This window comes from Antechinus flavipes, chromosome 2 (assembly GCF_016432865.1).
Source record: "Antechinus flavipes isolate AdamAnt ecotype Samford, QLD, Australia chromosome 2, AdamAnt_v2, whole genome shotgun sequence".
Taxonomy (NCBI): domain Eukaryota; kingdom Metazoa; phylum Chordata; class Mammalia; order Dasyuromorphia; family Dasyuridae; genus Antechinus; species Antechinus flavipes.
In genome coordinates this window covers 678390044-678410741 of record NC_067399.1, presented here as the reverse complement: position 1 = coordinate 678410741, position 20698 = coordinate 678390044, and the positions used below count along the sequence as shown (strand labels likewise).

At 58.8% G+C, this 20698-nt stretch overlaps 1 protein-coding gene across 3 annotated transcripts in view; it reads right to left on the bottom strand.

The window, feature by feature from the left end:
- Nucleotides 1-20698, bottom strand: part of PTPRE (protein tyrosine phosphatase receptor type E) — a 148256-nt gene that overhangs the window by 83561 nt on the left and 43997 nt on the right. For all 3 annotated transcript variants that reach the window (XM_051982712.1, XM_051982713.1, XM_051982714.1), the window contains exon 2: nucleotides 7861-7883. The gene's annotated coding sequence lies outside the window, so the exon portion shown is untranslated. The remainder of the gene's footprint in view (nucleotides 1-7860; nucleotides 7884-20698) is intronic.

Sequence of the window (20698 nt, the reverse complement as noted above, 5' to 3'; positions counted from 1 at the left end):
GCCCTGAAGCAGGCCGCTGGATGGGCACTGCCCACTGCCAGCAGGACAGCTTCTCCCCGATTCCTAGCCCTGAAGCAGGCCGCTGGATGGGCACTGCCCACTGCCAGCAGGACGGTTTCTCCCCGATTCCTAGCCCTAAAGCAAGCTGCTGGATGGGCACTGCCTCCCATCCCTAGCCCTGAAGCAGGCCGCTGGATGGGCACTGCCCACTCTGCTAGCAGGATGGCTTCTCCCCGATTCCTAGCCTTGAAGCAGGCCGCTGGATGGGCACTGCCCACTGCCAGCAGGACGGCTTCTCCCCGATTCCTAGCATTAAAGCAGGCGGCTGGATGGGCACTGCCTCCCATCCCTAGCCCCGGAGCAGGCCGCTGGATGGGCACTGCCCACTGCCAGCAGGACGGCTTCTCCCCGCTCCCCACCCCCACCCCCATTCCCAGCCTCCTCAGTGTGAACCGGGACGCCCACTGGCGCAGGCAGTTGGCAGGGAAGATGATTCTGACAAAGCCATCTGTTTCTGCCATCGGCTGGCACTGCAGGAACCACGGAGAGAGACACAGGCTCCCCTCCTTTAAAGCAGACCCTCCCCCCATTCACTCAGCGTAAGGCTGCCCGGCTGGAGTCTGGGGGTCCTCAGGGACAGCTAAACACTGCTCTGGAAGGGTCCATCCAGGCAGAGCACAGGGGATGCTGCTGGCTTGGAGTCAGGAGCTGAGTTCAAGTCCTGCCTCTGCTGCCCCACCGCTTGGACAAAGCACGGCCTTTGGGGGCTCCGCCTGCTCCCCTGCGTGGAGTCTCCTCCGCCCCACAGAAGGGCCACAAGAGTCCCACAGGCAGGAGGCGAGTGGGCGCCTCTCGGGGGTCTGGCTGCCGCCGTCTCTCGCCCCTCCCCTGCTTCCTCCGTTCCCTTTCTCCAAGTCAGAAGAAAAGCCTTGCTGAGGCTTCTGGTTCTCGGGCTCCCCCATTTCCCTTCTTGCCCCATAGAACACCTTTCCTCACCACAAAAGGCACCCCCCAAGCCAGCGGACGGAGCAGGGCAGGAACGCTCCCCGCGCTGACTGAGGAGGGGGCTGCGCTTGGGGGCACAGACTCGCTAGCAGGGCCCCGAGGCCTTCATCGGCACTCAGGAAAGCTGAGTCCCAGAGAGGTCAAGGGGCAGCGAGGGGGGCCGTGGGCAGAGCGTGGGCCAGAGTTGGGAAGACCATCTCTGTGAGTTCAGATCTGGCCCCAGAAGCCCCCTAGCTCACGACCCTGACCAAGGCCCTTGAACTTGCTTCCCTCAGTTTCCTCATCTGTACAAATGGGCGGGACGTAGTCATTCTAGTGTGGCTGCCACGGAAACCAGAAGTCACCAAGAAGTCAGACAGGTCTGAAACAATTGGCCAACAGTAGCGACAGAGAGAGCTTGAAGTCCTGAGAGGAGGGGACTCGGTCGCCCTGGGGGGCTCAAGCCCTCTGGCTTCTTGTGGCTTTCCCTTTGCTTCAGGGCAAACACTGCAAGGACCTTCCAGCCCCACAGGTGTCTCTAGGATCACTATTCCGTCAGGGCGCCTCCTACAGGTCAGCTCCTGCTCCTCCCACTTAGGGAAGGGGTTTCAGGGGGATCTCTGGGAAGTCGGAGAGGTCAGCTGGTACCTCCTGCCCCGCTGCCCCTGCTTGGGGTCCCGGCGCCCCCCCAAGTAAACATCCCGGGGGCTCCGACGCCTGCTCACCCCCAGCCCCCACAGCCTGTGTCATCCAGAGATTGTTTCCTGACCCGTGACTTCCTGCCCAAAGACTAGAAGCAGAGGCAGTCCCAAGGCTTCCCAGGCCCATGTTTGCAGAAGGCTTCCTGCACATGCCCTCAACTAAGTTTGCCTAGGGAAAGAATGATGGCGCAGCAGACAGGGGAGCGTCTCCCACGTGCACCGTCTGTGGCTCGGAGCCACAGCCCCCGGACGCCCCCCCTCCATCGGGGAGACCCCGCCCCTGCGGGCAGCCGGCAAATCGGCCCGAAGCAAATCCACGCCCGGCACCTCCCCTGCTCTCAGTTCCCAGGGTCTGTCCGCTGGCCGGCTGCCGGGACAGAGACGCTCAGGGCCCATCTTGGCAGCCATGAGCTCATTTTTGGCCCCAGAGGGCAGGAACACAAGCCTCCTTCTGAGGGCGGCCGACCCGAAGCTGTGGGGGAAGGCTCCGGCTCGAGCTTGTGAAGGGGTCTGGGTCTGACTCCCCCAAGTGGAAATTATCACAGCCACTGACGCGTGAGAATAATGTGACCAGCAGCACGGCCTCCCCGGGAGCCCCGGCTTCCTCAGACTGGACAGGAAGGTTTCCTAAAAGGGGAACTGGAAACGGCATGGGAGAAGTCCCGTCACCTCCTGCAACCTCCCAGGAGCCTCTCCTTTCCAACCTCCCAGCGGCCTCTCCTTTCCAACCTCCCAGCGGCCTCTCGTTTCCAACCTCCCAGCATCCTCTCCTTTCCAACCTCCCAGCATCCTCTCCTGCCCGTGGAAGGGCCAGACGGAGCTCATGGAGCAGAGTGGGGGCCCTTAAAAATTGTGGGGGAGAACAGGAGAAAATGGAAACGCCCCCAGCGACCCGGAGATATAATGCACCAAGCCCCGTGACTCCGGGGAGTCAAAGAAGCTGTGAGTCTCCATTCTATTTGCTCAGATGAAGAGACTGAGCTGGAACCAAGGATGGGGCCGGAGAATCCCTCCAAGGAGCTTTCCATAGAATGGGCTAGAGCTGCTAAAATGTGTCCATGTGTCCTGGCTCTTTCTCTCTCTGTATCTCTCTTTATCTCTCCCTTCTCTGTTTCTGTCCATCTCTGTTTCAATCCCTCCCTCCTCTTTCTCCCTTTTTGTCCCTCTCTCCAATTTCTGTTTGTTTGTCTCTGTGTGTTTCTATCTGTCTCTGTCTCTCTCTCCCCTCTCTCTTTCCTATTCTCTCTGTTTCTTTTTCTCTCTTGCTGTCTCTGTCTCTCCAGGTATCTCTGTCTCTCCCAGGCCCACTTACACACGTATCACTTAGCATCTTTCTCTCTCTGTTACTGTCTCTGTCTCTCCACGTGTCTCTTCCCAGACGAGGCTGTTTCCGTTTCTCTGACGCTCCGCCCGAGCCGGCCGCTGCTCCCTCGCCACGTTTAACGGTCCCGAGGCGGGCAGATGCGGGCTCCGCAAAGGGAGGCAGGGGAGAGGCAAAGAGAAGACTGTCCTCTGGGTATTTGGGAGGCCATCCTGGGGGAGGAGGACTCGACTGTTTCTGCTCCCCTCCCCCACAAGAACTAGCGGCACCAGAGGGGACGATCTGGTGGCCGGCGGCCGTCCCGTGGCCCTGTGGGGAGGCTGGGCTGCCTGGGAGGTGGCGGATGTCACTCTCCCCCCCAGGTCTTCAGGTAAAGGCTGCTCCCCTCCCTGGGCCAAACCCTCTCCATCAGAAGAGGGAAAGGAAAAGGAGCGCAGAGTTCCAAGGGGCAGGCAATCAGGTCACCCCAAAAGGCTTGAAACACGGAGTTGGGTCTGAAGGGACCTTCCTTGGCTCTCACCAGCCCCCTCCCAAAGGGGCTAAATCATGGGCGCCGCGGCAGCTGGGCCTGACGGAGGCCCGCCCCGAAGTCCCCCAGGCGGAAAGCGGCATTCACAGGCAGAAGTTCATCTTCTCTCCCGGCCCATTCGACGGCCAGGCTCTGTGTTCCTTCCATAATGCTGGGGCGCCCGAACCTCCGCTAGCAATTCTCCCAGTAGCCTTGGCGGGATGTCCCCCCAGCCAAGCACAGCCTCCGAGAGCCTGTCGGGGTGGGGGCCAGTAAGGATGAGCAGCGGCTGAGCGGTAAACAGAGATTTCTTAATAAACAGTTCCCTTCGAGGACCTTATTGCTACTTATTGCCCAAGGAGACTCTGGCTTGTCTAGGGCACCTGGTCATCCCTTCTTTACTGTCAGCCTGGATCAGAGAGGCAGAGGCTCCCAGAGTCAGACCGGGAGTCAGAGACTGGGCCTGGAGGCAGAGGCTGGGCCCGAAGGCAGAGGCTTAGGCCTGGAGTCAGGCCTGGAGTGAGAGGCTGGGCCCGGAGTTAGAAGCCTGGGCCCAGAGTCAGAGGTTGGGCCTGGAGTCAGAGGCCTGGGCCTGGAGTGAGAGGCTTGGGCCCAGAGTCAGAGGTTGGGCCTGGAGTCAGGCCCAGAGTCAGAGGCTGGGTCCGGAGGCAGAGGCTGGGCCTGGAGTCAGAGCCTGGGCCCAGAGGCAGAGGCCTAGGCCTGGAGTCAGAGCCTGGGCCCAGAGTCAGGCCTGGAGTCAGAGGTTGGGCCCAGAGTCAGGCCCGGAGTTAGAAGCCTGGGCCCAGAGTCAGAGGCTGGGCCTGGAGTCAGGCCTGGAGTGAGAGGCCTGGGCCTGGAGGCAGAGGCTGGGCCTGGAGGCAGAGGCTGGGCCCGGAGTCAGAGGCCTGGGCCTGGAGTCAGAGCCCGGACCCAGAGTCAGGCCCGGAGTCAGAGCCTGGGCCCAGAGGTTAGGCCCGGAGTCAGAGCCTGGGCCCAGAGTCAGGCCTGGAGTCAGAGCCTGGGCCCAGAGTCAGCCCCGGAGTCAGAGGCCTGGGCCTGACCAGCTCTGAGCATCGCCCGCGCGACTCTGTGGCTCCGGGCGTGTCCTCTGTAAGTCAGGGAGAGCGCTGGGTCAGCCACCGAGCGGGCAGGAAGCGTGTGGGGAGTGCTGGGGGACAGAGCAAGTGGTGCAGATGCAGGAAGACCCGGTCCTGCCCCGGGAGCTCACGCTCTTACGGAGGGACTGGCTTCGCACAAATGGGTAGACTCAGGACACAGACAGAGAGGTGGAAGGAAAGCCCGGACGGGCGGCGCCGGCGGCTGGAGGGACCCCCAGAGGCCTCCTGAGAACACGGAGCCTCCAGGGAAGAATAATCCCCCAGAAAACGTTCCATGAGGAATGATAATCCCGGGGGCTGTTGTGAGGATCCAATGGGATTATGAATTTAAAGAGCTTTTCGAACCTTGGAGCGCTCTCTAAATAATGGATTTTGTTATGAACATAACATATTAACCACACATTAAAGCTTGATACGTTATTAATAGTTAAAATCGGTCATTTTGTAGGTTAGTTTGGGGTATCGCTTATTTCCCTCAGATAGAATGTAAGCTTTTTGAGGGCAGGGACACCCTCGCTCACCAATCAGCATTTATTAAGCATCTACTGTATGTCAGGCACCAGTGCTAAGGATGCAAAAGGGGCAAACGACACTCCCCGCCCTGTCTCTGTCACCGCATCCCCGGCACCGACACAAAGCCTGGGACTTATCCCATGGTCCTCAAGTAAATGAAGAACCTCCGCCAACCCCCCCCCCCTTTTCAAGACGGAAATCCCTGAGGAATGGGCGAGCGCGGAGCAGGCGGTGAGGGCCTCCCAAGCTCCCAGCGCGGGGCTGTGCGGCGGGGGGTGGCTCCCAGGGCCACGGGGCTCCATCGGGCTCGGGGGGGACCGGGGGGACGCCCAGGCGAGGACGGCGTATGGCGAGCCCTTCGAATGAAGACTTGGTTACCTCTCGCCGGCGTCCAGAGCCTTCTACGCGCTGAGCCCCGTCCCTTCTCCCTACCTTTTCTCACTGCCCACAAGCACTCCCGGTTCCAGTTGGGCCGTGTCCCTGCTATTGCCCACGGACGTTCCGGGGAATTGACGCTTCCCGGCTGTGTGACCCTGAGCAAGTCCCTCACTCCTGTTTGCCTCAGTTTCCTCAACTGTCAACTGAGCGGGAACAGGAAATGGCCTCCAAAAGGGACAGGGCGGAGAAGGTCGGAACAAACGCACATCAGGGCGCTCCCCTTTGCCTGGCAGAGGCTGTGGCCCAGAGCCACCCCCATCTTCTCCTTTATCATCTCTGCCTCCATTTGGGATCACCTCAGGCTCCGCCTCCTGCAGGTATTTTTTTCCTGAATTGATCCCATCCCGATGTTACGCTTCCCTTGGCTGAAAGTGACCCTGGAAGCCATTTTGTTTCTCCTGGTCTCTGGACCCAGGGCTTTTTAGGGACCTACTAAGTGCTGGGCTGGCTCCTGGGCCCAAAGGTAAAAGGAAACAGCTCCTGCCCCAAAGGAGAAACAACAAAGTATTTCCAAGTTAATCTGGGGCAGCCGAGGGGGTCAGGACAGGGCCCCTGAAGGAGGGGGCGCTTAAAGGAGCTCGGAGGAAACGGGAATGGAAGGAAAGGAAGTGTGCGAGGAAGCTAGAATTGCCCAGGCCAGGGCAGGGCCCAGAGGCGGGGGAGAAGGCGCGAGGGGACTCGCCTAGGGGCCTTTCTACAAGTCCTGACGTCAGTTTATGGCACGAGGGCCGGTTCCTGCTTTCTCCATCCCAGGGACCGTCCAATGCGCAGCTGGCCCCCAGTGAGTGTGAGGGGGGAGCGGGGTCATGGCCCCCAGCTTTTAAATGTTAACATTGAAGGGCAGATGAAGTAAAGAGTGAGGGCCGGAGAGCCTCGGGAAAGCGCAACAAGGACAGACGGACAAAGGGGAGCAGGCAGCCCCAGCTGGGGGGAAAGGGGGGGGCAGCCGCAGACAGACAGCCCTCTCCCCCTCAGAAAGGAACCGGAAGCAGCCCACAGGCTCTGGGGCAGACGGGGCCGGAGGGAACCCTTGGGTGGGATTCTCCCAGCTCCCCCCAGAAAGGAACCGGAAGGAACCCACAGGCTCTGGGGCAGACGGGGCCGGAGGGAACCCTTGGGTGGGATTCTCCCCCCAGAAAGGAACCGGAAGCAGCCCACAGGCTCTGGGGCAGATGGGGCCAGAGGGAACCCTTGGGTGGGATTCTCCCCCCAGAAAGGAACCGGAAGGAACCCACAGGCAACGGGGCAGACTGGGCCGGAGGGAGCCCTTGGGTGGGATTCTCCCCCCAGAAAGGAACCGGAAGCAGCCCACAGGCTCTGGGGCAGACGGGGCCAGAGGGAACCCTTGGGTGGGATTCTCCCCCCAGAAAGGAACCGGAAGCAGCCCACAGGCTCTGGGGCAGACGGGGCCAGAGGGAACCCTTGGGTGGGATTCTCCCCCCAGAAAGGAACCGGAAGCAGCCCACAGGCTCTGGGGCAGACGGGGCCGGAGGGAGCCCTTGGGTGGGATTCTCCCAGCTCCCCTCAGTTCGCATCTACATGCAGTACGTGGACATGGTCAGCAAAGTTCTCCACCTTTTTGGGTCTGGACCGCCCGCGCAGTCTGGGGAAGCCCTTCCTGGGACAGGGTTTGGGGTTTGGTTCTTAATTCATAACTGAAGACGACCCTCAATGGGAGGTAGAGGTCAGTAAAGCCAAGAACTGTTTCCCCCACCGAGTTCATGAACCTCCTCAAATGGATCCCCCGATGCCAGTGGGCCCCAGGGTTAGAGCTGCTGTTCTGTGGGCACGGGCAGAGATGGGATGAAATGTTGATTACTTTCTCTCCCCCCCGTTGCCCGGCCCGTTAACAATGAGTTTGTCAGCAAGCTGGACCTGCCCACGTCAACATCCAAAACCTCTTCCTCCTTAACCTGACCGCCAAGGCCACGGCCCTTCATCAAGCCTGGAAACAAGACGCAGGAGACTGCCCGGCGCCCCCCAGAGTCCAGCAGTTCCCCCCACACTCGACAGCAGAGCCGGGACCCCACGGGACGAGGCGTCCGCCAGCTCTGCCGCAGACAAACGTAACTCACGTCCGAGGTGGGCAGCGGGCGAGGGGGGAGCGGAGCTGGCAAAGCCTCCCACCCCCGGAGCGAGCCCCCGCCCGTCCTCCCTGGACCCTCCTCCCCCATGACGGGGTTCTCCAGTGTCTGCGTCCTGGGCATTCTTTCCACGCGGATCCCCCCTCAAACACACACAAGGAACAGAGAAACACACACCACGAAAGGTACTCACCAAGAAGAAGAGCCGGCTTCTGCCTGTGGGACAAAGGAGAGGGAACACGTGAGTCTTTGGCCTTAGAACGCCGGGTCCCGAGTCACCGGGGCCACCCCTCCCCCGCGACCAGTGTCGATATTTGGTCCCCGCGGCGCCGGAGCCCCGCCCCCACCCTGCTGCCCCCGAGGACCCTCCCATGGGCCCCGGTTCTCTCCAGAGCTGTTTTGGTCTCCGACCTGAGAGGCCTCCCCCCCGGCTCTCAAACAGGGGAATCCAAAGGCCTGCCCGCCCTGGCCCACTCTGGCCCCCAGCCCGACTCTGCAAACGTTCCTGATGCTCCGTGGCTTCGGCCCCTCCTTTTCCCCCCTAAATCACAGCTCAAGCCCCTGCTCTCCAAGGGACCCGCCTCAGCCCCTCCCAAGGGGCTCCTTCCCCCACGGGCCGCGTTCCCTGTCGTTGGCGATGGCTCAGCCCTGGGCAGGCCCAGGGAGGCCCGAACTGCAGCCTCTCCCTTGTGATCAGCAGCTGGTGACCCGGGCACCTCAAGCTTCCAACCTCGGGGGGCTCCCCCTGGTGGCGCAGCCCCCCTCGACGGGAGGAACAACCACAGGAGGGAGAGAACCGCTTCTCGGTCACCCCCCCACCTGGCATCCTGAGCACCGAAGTCACGCGTCCTGCAAGGGTAGGTGGGGCGCACAAAGGCCGCCACATGCTCAGGGGTCCCCTGGGGCCTCAGACTCAGCAGGAGAGAAAATCCAAGCCTTTCATCCGCCCCCCCAGCCTTCTAGCTTCACTGTCTCGCCCATGGTAGTGCCCTCCCGGAGTGCCCGAGGTGGTGCCCGACCCTCCCTTCCCACTGTGCCCACCAACCACCGATACCCCCAGATTCCTCCTCGCCACCCCGGCTTCCTCCTGCACAGGACGGGCCCACGGGCTCCCCCCCCCAACCCTGGCCAGACTCCTCTTCACATCTGGCTGTCGGTCGGGCGATCACAGCGTCTATTTTTGCAGAAACAAAGCCGGGGAGTCTGAGTAAGCGCCCAAGGTCACACGGGCAGAGGGAGAGGGGGACGGAGCTGGGATGCCAGCCCCACCTGTGGATTCCAAAGCCAGGCCGTCCCCATGATGGCGCTGCTGCCCCCGAGCCCTCAGCCCCGGGACCGAGGCCCTGCGGGATGGGACGCGCCCACGGGGTGCCCTGCTGGCTCCGCCTCCCTTCCACAGGGCACCAGCCCCACCTGCACCACCCCCTCCTTGCCCGGCTTTCGCTCAGGCCGCTCTCCGGTGCCGCCACCCCAAGCCTGCTGACGTAGCTGCGGTAGCCCGGCCCCCGGTGCTGGGGTAGCACGCCGCAGCCGAACCCCTCTCCCGCCCCCTCCCTCAGACCTCCCGTGCTTCCTCCCTCCCCCAGACAGGGAGCTCCTCGAGAGCAGGACTGGGCCTTGTCTCTCTTTGGATCCTCAGGCCTTAGCAGAGCGTCAGGAGCACACAGCAGGTGTTTAATCAATGCTTATAGCCGTGACATAGCATCTGTCTGGGGTTGTTTTACCCTCCATTTGTTGCTCCGTGTTACATTCATTTATTCGTGTCTCTCTCCCTGCCCTGAGAGACGATACAGATCGGGTGGGGGAGCAGGACCCCAGTTTTCTCTAACTTTTAATATTTTTCCTGTTTACAAAGTGCACTCTGTAAACAAGAGGCACTTAATAAATTCTATTTGAACTCAAGAGGAACTTAGTAAATATCCTTGATCCAACTCTCCTGCGCCCTCCGGCCTTGGGTGTCCCGCAGATTTGGGACACGGGGCACGACTGCCGTTGTTTTTGTACAACAGCTTTCTCACTTCCTCCATTTCTATTTCTTGTCATAAGAGAGATCTCGGGGACAGGGGCAGGAGGGGATACACCGGAGGGGGAAAGGGTGACGTAAAAACAGAAAGTCACCAGTTCTGACATCTTCCACTTAAAAACCACAATACTCGGGGTCTAGTTCAACTGCGATTCCAGCTTATCCGAGAAGCCTGCGTGAAGTCCCTACTGTGTACCAGGCACTGGGCTTGCCAGGGGGAGTAGAAAGATGAAAAAGAAACAGCCTCTGTGTCTACAGGTGTAACAAAAGCACGGAGCTGGTGAAGTGGGCCCGAGTCCTGGGCCTGTCAGGGGGCCTGAGCGCCAGGGCGGCTTCGTGGAGACCCAGGGACCCGAGCTAAGAACTCAGCAAGACGAGGATTCTGGGGGATGCAGGTGAGGGGGCAAAGTCTTCCGGGAGTGAAGGCCGGCACCCGAAGAGGCAGCCAGCGGGGGTGGGGGCCGGGCCGGGGGGAGCAGCCAGCGGGGGTGGGGGCCGGGCCAGGGGGAGCAGCCAGCGGGGGTGGGGGCCGGGCCGGGGGGGGGAGCAGCCAGCGGGGGTGGGGGCCGGGCGGGGGGAGCAGCCAGCGGGGGTGGGAGCCGGGCCGGGGGGAGCAGCCAGCGGGGGTGGGAGCCAGGGCGGGGGGAGCAGCCAGCGGGGGTGGGAGCCAGGCCGGGGGGAGCAGCCAGTGGGGGTGGGAGCCGGGCCGGGGGGAGCAGCCAGCGGGGGTGGGAGCCGGGCCGGGGGGAGCAGCCAGCGGGGGTGGGGGCCGGGCCGGGGGGAGCAGCCAGCGGGGGTGGGAGCCGGGCCGGGGGGAGCAGCCAGCGGGGGTGGGAGCCGGGCCGGGGGGAGCAGCATCGGGTCCGATTTAACTGACGGGCAGACTGGGAGAGAGAAGGCTCGAGAGCGCGCTTGGCACTCAACGAGGGAAGGGCACAAGTGCCCATCTGGCTGCTTTGTTATTTTTATTTTGTTCTGTCACAACCAAACTGCTAGATTTTGATTTTGTTGCGAGTTTCAAACAAAAATGAAGCCGGAAGCCTCCAACGACCTCCAAACCCGCCCTGCCTTTCTCCCGTCGCCAGCCTTGGGCGCCTGCGATGCCGGCCTGCCTGGCACGGGACATCAAGGGCCCTTCCCACGGGCCCTATGTCCTGACCACGAATGTTCAGGGAGCTTTAGCAGGAACTCTGGGTGGGGGCGGCCTCTCGGCCCTTCTGAGGGCGTCCACCCTGAGCCAGAAAGGGGAAGGGGCGTCCATCGCAGGCCTGAGAACCCTTGAGCAGGGCCTGCTAAAGCCTAAATGAACCCAGACGAGTTCTAAAGAAGGAAAAGCTTCATCATGTGAAAGTTCTGGGCCTGAAAAAGAGGCCCAAGTTAGGGCTCAAGGGCCAAGATCAGCGCCGCCCAGGGATAAAGCGCGATGGGAGCAGCCAGTGGCGGGGCGAGGGCTGGGGACACCGGGAAGCGGCCAGGGCGGAGGTGAGCGGGAGCTCGAGGAGGGCCGCGGAAGGTGGTCCCGGACAGCCCCGATGGGGAAGGAGGGAGGCGGCTCCCGGCTCAGAGGGCAGCCCTGGACCCGAGATTCTGGGGGTATGGAGACGTCCCGGTGGGGAAGTTCCCTCCATGGATGCAGCTCAGCATCTTCTCCGCCAACTTGGCTAGAGCACGGAAACCCAGCTGCTTAACGCCGAGAACACCTCAGACTAACATCGGGGGGGGGGGGGCTGCTTTTATTTGTTTAGGGTCATTTCTGTTGTTGAATGTTCCCATTGGAATCCGTCTCACACTGGGGACTCGGGGGGCTGTGTGGGGGCTGCTAGGGGACTTAAATGACTTCTGTGACGCTAGGTCTCAGCCTACATCATAACGGCCCTGAATTGGAGAAGGAAGAGAGCCGGTTTTTGAAGGATCTGTCCCCGATGGTTCCCTGAGGAAATGGAGGCTCCTGGAGGGCAGGGCTGCTTTCCCTTTGCCATCGCCACTTTGGGCATTTGGCCGATTGATTAATTACGAAGTTTGTCAGAGGGACGGGAAGGGCGCCAGCTAAGATGTAAGAAAACAACCTACATCTGGCCGGATTTGGAGTCATTAAGCGCTAATCAAAGTCAACCAAACCTTGCCTATTCTGCCAGTGGGGCTCCGGCCTTCCGTTCCAGAACCTGCCAGTCTGTTGGCAGGTGGCAAATGAAACAATGAGGGGGAGTGCCCAGAGAAAAGCTCCTTAGGAGTCCTGGCACAGGGGGGCAGGCCCCACTTCAAGCCCCCAGCGACAGTGTGCTCCACGTGGCCAACTCTGTTTCACTGCCCCCTTTCCATACTTTTCCCCAAGTTTCCAGGGATTGAAAGAGCAAAAAAAAAAAAAAAAAAAAAAAGACCAAAGAAGGAAGAACCATTACCCACAAATCCAGGGTCAGATCGAAAACAGCAGCCATGGCATTCATTGTGGTCCCCCATGTAGCAGTCACCTGGCTCAATGCCCCCATTTCACAGAGGAGGAAGCTGAGGGAGCAGAAAGGAGGAGGGGATAACTAGCTTCGGGTCCTAGGGGACTAAATGAGAAAGTCAGGATTTGAATCCAGCACCATTGAGTCCAAACCTAGTATTCTATCTCTAGACCACTCTGCCTTCCCTGTCTGTGAAAACCAAAAGCACTCTCTAAATCTTATTATTAATTATTATTAGTGGGGAATGGGTGGTTTTAAAGAAGGATTGGAAAGTCCGTAGCAAAGGTATCAAAGTACAGTGATGTCCACGATGTCTTGGGGGTGGGGACGGGACCTCATGGTGTCTCCTTCCCCCCAAATTCTCAGGGAGCTGCCCTCCTCGGTGTCCGCTCGTGGAGCGCGCCCTTCCCTGGATCCCCGTCCTGCCACTCTGTTTGTCAGACTTAGGAGTCAGGGACGGAGCTGGCTCTCCCACAGGGCGGACAACAGCCCACCGAGCCCTTCCCTTCCCCTGCGCCCTTCCCAAGTCCGACCGGCCGGAGGGGCTGCGGCGTCGAGGGCTCCCGTCCACACTCTGGGGCTCGCACGGAGCTGGGGGGAGCGCAGGTGGCGGTCTCCATGACAACGGCGAAGGCCTCCCAGGAAACAAGGCTCCCCCGTCTCTGGACTCGGCATCAGGCGCCAATCAATGCCATCCTCCCGGAGCCGCACGTACACCACGATCGGGGCTAGAGGGACCTTCTCGGCGGGAGGAGGGGCCGAGGCGTCCTTGGTCTGGGCCAGAACTGGGCCCGGTGGGACCTTAAGTAACATGTCAACTTCCCGGGGTTGGCAAGGGCGTGGAGAGCCCACAGTCACCGCTGAGGAGGGGGGTTCAGGAAGGCTGAACCGACGAGGGGGAGGTTTCTGTTTTCCGGGGATTTGGGTGCTGGCAGTTTGCTCATGGGATACTCCTAGGAGTTAGTCTCCAACAGGGATGAGTGCGCAAACTCTTTTGTATCTCACAAGTGAAAGTTTTTTAGTCAACTAGCACTTAGTAAGCACCTACTGGGGTGCTGGACACGGCCTTAAGTACTGAGGAAACGGGGAGGTAGGTACTGAGGAAACAGGGTGCTGGACACGGCCTTAAGTACTGAGGAAACGGGGAGGTAGGTACTGAGGAAACAGGGTGCTGGACGCGGCCTTAAGTACTGAGGAAACAAAAAAGATAAAAAGCGGCCCCTGCCCTCAAAAAGCCTATTGTCTAATGGCACAGTCCCAGGCTCCTAGAGCTCTCCTTGGCAAACAAACAAACAAACAAACAGCAACAACAAAAACCGCCCGTCTTTGCTGGATAAAGAAGTTACTGGGCTCTTGCAACCTTCTTATTCCGGCAACTGCTTTTTACAAGGCGGATTCGGTTCTTGCAAAAGTTTGGAGATTATAACCCCTCTGGAGAGCAATTTGAAACTAGGCCCAGAAGGCTATGGAGTGTGCATCCCCTTTGGTCCAGCAGTCTCACCACTGGCTCTGTGTCCCAAAGAGATCTAAAAGAGGGGAAAGGACCCACAAACCCATGTGGGGCAGCCTTTGTGTAGTGGCAAGGAGCTGGAAACTGAGTGGGTGCCCATCAGTCAGAGAATGGCCGAGTAAGGGATGGTGTAGGACCCTCCATGGATGCAGCTCAGCATCTTCTCCGCCATCTTGGCTAGAGCACGGAAACTCCAGCTGCTTAACGCTGAGAACACCTCAGACTAACATCGGGGGCTGCTTTTATTTGTTTAGGGTCATTTCTGTTGTTGAATGTTCCCATTGGAATCTGTCTCACACTGGGGACTCGGGGGGCCGTGTGGGGGCTGCTAGGGGACTTAAATGACTTCTGTGACTTAGGTCTCAGCCTACATCATAATGGCCCTGAATTGGAGAAGGAAGAGAGCCGATTTTTGAAGGATCTGTCCCCGATGGTTCCCTGAGGAAATGGAGGCTCCTGGAGGGCAGGGCTGCTTTCCCTTTGCCATCGCCACTTTGGCCATTTGGCTGATTGATTAATTACAAAGTCTGTCAGAGGGACAGGAAGGGCGCCAGCTAAGACGTAGGGGAACAACCTACATCTGGCCGGATTTGGAGTCATTAAGCGCTAATCAAAGTCAACCAAACCTTGCCTATTCTGCCAGTGGGGCTCCGGCCTTCCGTTCCAGAACCTGCCAGTCTGTTGGCAGGTGGCAAATGAAACAATGACGGGGGAGTGCCCAGAGAAAAGCTCCTTAGGAGGCCTGGCACAGGAGGCAGGCCCCACTTCAAGCCCCCAGCGACAGTGTGCTCCACGTGGCCAACTCTGTTTCACTGCCCCCTTTCCATACTTTTCCCCAAGTTTCCAGGGATTGAAAGAGCAAAAAAAGAAAAAAAAAAAAAAAAAAAAGACCAAAGAAGGAAGAACCATTACCCACAAATCCAGGGTCAGATTGAAAACAGCAGCCATGGCATTCATTGTGGTCCCCCATGTAGCAGTCCCCTGGCTCAATGCCCCCATTTCACAGAGGAGGAAGCTGAGGGAGCAGAAAGGAGGAGGGAATAACTAGCTTCAGGTCCTAGGGGACTAAATGAGAAAGCCAGGATTTGAATCCAGCACCACTGAGTCCAAACCTAGTATTCTATCTCTAGACCACTCTGCCTTCCCTGTCTGTGAAAACCAAAAGCACTCTCTAAATCTTATTAATAATTATTATTAGTGGGGAATGGGTGGTTTTAAACAAGGATTGGAAAGTCCGTAGCAAAGGTATCAAAGTACAGTGATGTCCACGATGTCTTGGGGGTGGGGACGGGACCTCATGGTGTCTCCTTCCCCCCAAATTCTCAGGGAGCTGCCCTCCTCGGTGTCCGCCCGTGGAGCGCGCCCTTCCCCGGATGCGTCCTCCCCGTCCTGCCACTCTGTTTGTCAGACTTAGGAGTCAGGGACAGAGCCGGCTCTCCCGCAGGGCGGACGACAGCCCACCGAGCCCTTCCCATCCCCTGCGCCCTTCCCAAGTCCGACCGGCCGGAGGGGCCGCGGCGTCGAGGGCTCCCGTCCACACTCTGGGGCTCGCACGGAGCCGGGGGGAGCGCAGGTGGCGGTCTCCATAACACCGGCGAAGGCCTCCCAGGAAACACAGGCTCCCCCGTCTCTGGATTTGGCATCAGGCGCCAATCAATGCCATCCTCCCAGAGCCGCACGTACACCACGGCCGGGGCTGGAGGGACCTTCTTGGCGGGAGGAGGGGTTGAGGCGTCCTTGGTCTGGGCCAGAACTGGGCCCGGTGGGACCTTAAGTAACACGTCAACTTCCCAGGGTTGGCAAGGGCATGGAGAACCCACGGTCACCGCTGAGGAGGGGGGCTCAGGAAGGCTGAACCGACGAGGGGGGGGTTTCTGTTTTCCGGGGATTTGGGTGCTGGCAGTTTGCTCATGGGATACTCCTAGGAGTTAGTCTCCAACAGGGATGAGTGCGCAAACTCTTTTGTATCTCACAAGTGAAAGTTTTTTAGTCAACTAGCACTTAGTAAGCACCTACTGGGGTGCTGGACACGGCCTTAAGTACTGAGGAAACAGGGTGCTGGACTCCACCTTAAGTACTGAGGAAACAGGGAGGTAGGTACTGAGGAAACAGGGTGCTGGACACGGCCTTAAGTACTGAGGAAACGGGGAGGTAGGTACTGAGGAAACAGGGTGCTGGACACGGCCTTAAGTACTGAGGAAACGGGGAGGTAGGTACTGAGGAAACAGGGTGCTGGACACCGCCTTAAGTACTGAGGAAACGGGGAGGTAGGTACTGAGGAAACAGGGTGCTGGACACGGCCTTAAGTACTGAGGAAACGGGGAGTTAAGTACTGAGGAAACAGGGTGCTGGACACGGCCTTAAGTACTGAGGAAACAGGGTGCTGGACACGGCCTTAAGTACTGAGGAAACGGGGAGGTAGGTACTGAGGAAACAGGGTGCTGGACACCGCCTTAAGTACTGAGGAAACGGGGAGGTAGGTACTGAGGAAACAGGGTGCTGGACATGGCCTTAAGTACTGAGGAAACGGGGAGTTAAGTACTGAGGAAACAGGGTGCTGGACACGGCCTTAAGTACTGAGGAAACGGGGAGGTAGGTACTGAGGAAACAGGGTGCTGGACATGGCCTTAAGTACTGAGGAAACGGGGAGTTAAGTACTGAGGAAACAGGGTGCTGGACACGGCCTTAAGTACTGAGGAAACGGGGAGTTAAGTACTGAGGAAACAGGGTGCTGGACACGGCCTTAAGTACTGAGGAAACGGGGAGTTAAGTACTGAGGAAACAGGGTGCTGGACACGGCCTTAAGTACTGAGGAAACGGGGTGCTGGACACGGCCTTAAGTACTGAGGAAACAAAAAAGATAAAAAGCGGCCCCTGCCCTCAAAAAGCCTATTGTCTAATGGCACAGTCCCAGGCTCCTAGAGCTCTCCTTGGCAAACAAACAAACAGCAACAAAATCCTGGCTTTCTCATTGTCTTTGCTGGATAAAGAAGTTACTGGGCTCTTGCAACCTTCTTATTCCGGCAACTGCTTTTTACAACAAGGATTCAGTTCTTGCAAAAGTTTGGAGATTATAACCCCTCTGGAGAGCAATTTGGAACTAGGCCCAGAAGGCTATGGAGTGTGCATCCCCTTTGGTCCAGCAGTCTCACCACTGGCTCTGTGTCCCAAAGAGATCTAAAAGAGGGGAAAGGACCCACAAAACCGTGTGGGGCAGCCTTTGTGTAGTGGCAAGGAGCTGGAAACTGAGTGGGCGCCCATCAGTCGGAGAATGGCCGAGTAAGGGATGGTGTAGGACGGAATCGTTGTATTGTATGAGAAATGATGAGCAGGCCGATTTCAGGAAAGCCTGGAGAGACTCACGTGAACTGAGTGGTCAGCCTGTGCTTGGAGACTCCAGGGAGTGGGAGCTCCACCCTCTGCGGGTCATCCCGTCATCCCACGTGGGGCGGGACAAATAGTCAAGACTTATTTCCTAACATCAAACCCCCTCTCTCTGGTGCTCCAGCTTCCGCCCTTCCTCCTTCCCCTTGGGCTCAGGATGCTCCTTTCCCATGTGATAATGCTTCAAATACTTTAGACACCTATTGTGTCATCCCTCGGCCTTTGCATCTTCAGGGAACACCTCCAAGTGGCTCAACCAGTTCTCCAATGGGACGGACTCGAGGCCTTTTGAGGCCCCATTTGTCCTCCTCTGGAAGCGTTTTGGGTTATCCGGGCCCTTCCTAAAATGCGTCACCCACGCGGGCCCCAGGCCAGAGAACAGCAAGATTCCTCCTTCTCGTCTCTTTTAATGTCCCTTAAATTCCTCTTCACCCTCCAGGCTGCCATTCTCTCCCGCCGACTACAACTGGATTCGCACCTCACTGAAATCACCAGATTTTTTTCAGACAAACTACAGCCAAGCACACTCTTTCATCTCCTACTTGAGAAGTTGAGATCGACCCCTAAGTGTGAAATGGGATCTGATCCGTAATCCCTCTCGCCTGCCAAGATACCTCCCAGCTTGGCAGCCTCTGCTCCTTTGATAAGGACCCACTTAAGCCGTCATTATCCCGATCATTAACAAAAATGCTAGCCCCGATCCCCGAGGCGCTCCACTGCGGACCTCCCACCAGGATCGGGCAGTCCCGGTGGGATCTAGCCATCCCTCTGTCTAAGGACCCCCAGTCATTGGACTCTCCAGCTCCGATCTTCCCATCCTTTCCACAGAAACAGAGGAGAGGTTTTGCTGAAAACTTTGCTAAAACCTAGAAATCCACAATATTCCCCGAAAACAACAAAACCAACAATAGCTTCCTGGATTAGCGGGTCAGGGAAAAAAGGAAACAAGATAAACCGGACGTGACCTGGTTTTGTTTGGTTTTGGAAGCTTTCTTGCTGCCTTTGTTTTCCCGACACAGTTGGCATTTGCCCTTAGCCCCTCCCCTCCACTGAACCCTTTCAGGTAACAAGGAACATCTTTAACCTAAGCGAACAACAGGGGGCTGGGATGGGAGCCTGTGGCTGCTCCCTCCTACCCAGGCTCTCCGGGGAGAGGGAAGGCCTTTCCCAGTTATTCTACACGCGCTGTTGGCTGCTTGTAGGTCGTTCTAGTCATGGTACCCGCTGCGGGGCCGGGTTGGGGGTTCCGAAGGACTTCAAGCCCACCAGTGAGTTGCGGATGGGTCTCCAGCCTCCACATGGGAGGACTTTCTTCCGTGGAAAGCGTGGACGAGGACAATTTGTTCCAAGGGCCAGAAGGTGGCTGGAGCCGGCGCCGGGGAGCGCCTGGAGCTTGGTCGTCCACTCCGTCGGGGTCTTCGCCGGTCATCCTGACCCTTGCCTGCCACAGGACGTTGATGACTTTGGCTGCGGACTTCGTGTGGCTCTGCCCCCAATTCCGCTCACCCACAATCGTCACCCAGGATGTCTTGGGTCCTCCTGGGAAACGAAGGAGAAACAACAGCGCGAGCCCAGTGGAGGGAGCGCTCGGTCAAAGGTCACAGATATGTGGCGACGTTTCTCACGTATCCGAGGGCAGGTATCCAAGGGCAGGTATCCGAGGGCGGGTGGGCCCTTGTGCCGCCCGGCCGCCGCATATTCTGCGCCCATCAATCCAGTGCCCGCCCAACGCTGTGCCCACTTTCATTAGCCTTCGCTTTGGCAGATGGAAGGTGAATCGCCAGCCAGCTTCCTCTGGCCACTGGCAGTTTGTCCTCCTATAAGCTCTGTCTTGACGTGGTCTTGCTGAGGGTCGTGGCTCTCTGTGGCCAAGGCTTCTTCCTGAGCTTTTCCTTTTCCTTCAGTCCCGGGTTCCAGGATTTCTCCAGAGGGAGAGACGGAGCCCAGGCTCTGCCCGCTTCCCTTTTGCCCTTCTCGCAGCCCCATCCCCCCCGGGGAACTTCCCAAGCCTCCAGGAACTGGTCCTTCCCTTTCCTTGCCGCCTTGTCCAGGGCCCACATCTGCCCTCCCCCTCTCCCTGGGGCAGGACACTTTAATCCATGAGCTGGGTTCCTCCATCACCAGCCGCCCTGATGGTGATACCCCGGGGGCTCCCCGCGGCCCTGGCCAACGCCCCGCTGCCCGACCTGAGGGACCTGAGCTCCCTGTGAGGGTTCCCAGGCCTCTGAGGTCACTCACCCCCAACCCCGAGCCGGCTCCCAGCGTTCCTAGGGCTAATCAGCACACAGGACACGGGCACCACGGCCTGCGTCTGAAGCCGCAAGGCTCCAGATGACTAAGGAGGGCGAGAGAGGCCGTTGCGTTGGGGGGGATCAGGGAAGACTTCATGGAGGCAGTGCCGTGGGACTTCGGTCTTGCAGGGGAGTTCGGATTTCCCGAGGAGATGGCCGATGGCAGGAGGGGGCAGAAAGACCCCTGGGACCCCCGGCCGTGGGCCCGGGAAGCCTCTGCGGGTGGGAGCGTGGGCCATTCTACGCCGGCAGAGGGCAGAGTGCGTAACGACACGACTCCGCTCTCTCGGCCGCACTCGGACAGCTTCAGGAGGAGACGGGGCGGCCGCAGGGGCCAGCGCAGGTCGTGGCCACGTCCCGGGTGGGCTTTAGTTGGCAGACAAAGGGGAGCCACCGAGGCTTCTCGAGATGGGGGGTGACAGGCATTAAGAAGCAAGTCCAGCAGAGAGGAGGGACTGGAGGCAGAGTCCGGCCCCAAGGCCACTGGGGGTCTAGGGGGTCAGGCCCCCCGGAGCTGAGGCGGGGAGCCATACCCCGCAGGCGTCAGCAGGGGGCGTCAGCGTCGTGGCCGGCCGGGGGCTTGGAGGCTGGCCAGCAGCCCCGGGTGCTGACAGCTGGAAGGACGCAGGAGGAGAAGAGTCCACATTCCCGGCTCGCAGAGGGGAGGCTGGGAGGAAGCTCCTTGGCTGGCTGCCTGCGGGGATGGGAGGGGGAGAGGGCCCGAGCAGGTGGAGCTGAATGGGACCGTTGAATAGAGAGAACAGATGCAGCAAACCCGAGTCCCGGCCAAGGAGCCCAAAAGCGGGGGCTCGGAGGCCCGGCCGGGACAGAGCCAGGACCGGGAGCTCCCAGAACCGAACTCGGGCTCCTGCCGAGACAACCGGGACCCAAGGATGCTTCGGGGTCCCGCGGGGATCCGGTGAATCGGGGCGTGTTTCCCAAGCGTCCCTGATGAGAGAGCGACCAGCCAAGTGTGTCTCGTAACCCATCAATCAGCAGGAAGAATTCGAATTCATTCTAATAATATATAATCGCAATAAATGATAAGTGTGTCTTATAATCAATCAATAGGAAGCGTTAGAATCCATTATAATAATATATAATATGTATTTGTATTTAAATTATAATTATATAATCAATCAATAGGAAGAATTAAAATTCATTCTAATAATATATAATCATAATAAATTATGATTCTAAGTGTGCCTTATAATCAATACAATCAATAGGAGGAATTATAATTCATTATAATTATATATACAATTATATAATTATGTGAAAATGTGATTATATAATTATAAGCCTTGTAATCAATACAACCAACAGGAGGAAAGAGGAGCTTATGGTCTAAGAGCTCCAGACCTCCTTGCACAGGG